Raw genomic sequence first — 2,078 nt, forward strand, 5'->3', positions numbered from 1 at the left:
AATCTGACCTCTTCCAGGAACAGAAGACAGCCAGTTACTGTTTTTTGTTTTGTTTTGTTTTGTTTTAAACACACACGTTCATGGTTTGGAGCAGGACCCTAAGCCTAGATACAGTGATTTTGGCATTAATTAACTATGTATAACCAGACAAGACCACGTGGCTTTGGAGGGGTCTCCTCTTGCTACCGTCCCAGGAAATGCAGCCCTTTTGCCCACAGCTGCCCAGGATGAGCCCTCTTCCTTGTTTCCTTCAGCACCAAAATGTAAATTTTCCATACTGCTGCCTGTAACTAATAAAAACCGTCTACCTTGCACTATTAAACAGTCGAATCTGACTACATGCCAGGTTTATTGGTAGCGACTGTACCAAATTAAAATACCTACGTGGGGACATTAACACGTGCGCCCATTGTTATTGGGAGCTGTAAGCTGCATTTCACATTTAGGGCTCCTTAGTTTGGAAAAGCCTTTTTTCCTTTGCTTAGGTTAAAAGTTACTTTATCTTTAAAGTTGCCACCAAAATCTAGGAAGTAAACACGGTTCACGTTTGGCGGTAGGGTGTGGCAGCCAGCCGCTGCCTGTGAAGGTGGGCAGGTTTGGCTCAGACTGCCCGGCTTGAGACCCGGGCCTAGCAGGGGCCGGATGTTGCGCCCTAGGATGAGGAGGGGTGCTCAGGTGTATCCTTCCCCTGTGGCACCTCTGCGCCTGGCCCCTGCTGCTTTCTCTGAGCTGGCAGGGAAGACAGTGGTCCAGCATTCAGAGAGGAACGTGCCTGGAAAGCCCCGGCACTTGTAACAGTTACCCAGGCCAGGAAGTAGTTGTGGATCCTGCCCCGTGTGTGCACTGAAATTATTAAAAACAAAAACAGCCAGCATGCTCCTGTTTTTTGCCTCCCCCCTACAGCGTGTGAACCGTTTAGAGCAGGTCCGGGCAGGCCCCTCGTTTTCAGCCGTGTTTTCCGTGGAGGCTGCTACCCGGCAGATGCCCTGTGCCCGCCTGGCTTCGCGGCTGGTCTCCAAGGCCCAGGCGTTCACCAGACACTGTTGTGCCCGGGCTTTCTAGGTCGCAGGCCGGGCGGCGAGGGGGCGCTGTGGCCCGCGCCTGCCGGCCGAGGCCAGCCAGAGCGAGTAGCCCAGATCCGACCGCCTGGCTGACGCCCCTGCCGGTGGCCGACCTGCCACCTTCCGAGTCGGTTTCATTCCGGAATAAGCAAACAACGCGAGGCGTTTCAGTAAAAAGCAGAGCCGCTCAAGACCCTTTCTCGTTTTCTTGCAGCTCTGGCTTTCAGGAGTTTGATGCTAACATAGCTGCGCTGTGTGTGCAGGGCCTTTTCTCCCCCACCCCTTTTTTTTGCAACTAAAGTGAATTGCTTTTTTTTTTTTTTTTAACGGGCTCACTTTAATGTGTGTGTGGGTTAAATATAAGTGATTTCAGCATATCAAATCATTCACACGCAGGACGGCCTGGCGTGTGCGTGCCAGGCAGAGGCACCGAGAACTGAAAGGGGTGAAGTAGGGCTTTTTTTCAAACTGAATGTCTTCGAAATTGCACCAAATTTAATTCCAGATGCAAAGCCCACCTCTCCCCCGGGCTGATTTGGGTTGCATTCGGTATTTACAGCCCAGGCGCTTTCCGGAAAGGCGCGGGCCGGACAGTCCTGGCGAGGGGTCCCTCCGCCCGCGTCCTAGAGCCTGCAGTTGGGCCCCACGGAGGCTGTCAGTCGGCCGGAGTCCACCCTGCAGGGCTGCGGCTCCGGTGAGCGCGGACTCGGGCTCTTCCTCTCCTGAAGGCTGCGGGTTCGGGACCGGCCCCTGTCTCCTCTCTCCCGGTTCCTCCTCGCCCGCTCGGCTCCCGGGTTTTCCCCCGGTGATCCGCCGAAGTCCCGCTTTCCGGCAGAGGCCCCTCGGGTGACGCCTCTGAAGTTGCCCCCGGCGCCGGCTGGGACGGCCCCTCGGCTCTCCGCTTCGGCTCCCCGGCGCTGCCCTCCGCCCCTCTCGGGATGCCGCTTCTGCCCGGCTCTCCCGGCTGCGATCTGCCGCCCCGAGCCCCGCTGCTCCGGGCGAGGCGCCCACCGGGCT

Source organism: Nannospalax galili, unplaced genomic scaffold (assembly GCF_000622305.1).
Source record: "Nannospalax galili isolate Female #2095 unplaced genomic scaffold, S.galili_v1.0 scaffold1146, whole genome shotgun sequence".
Lineage (NCBI taxonomy): Eukaryota > Metazoa > Chordata > Mammalia > Rodentia > Spalacidae > Nannospalax > Nannospalax galili.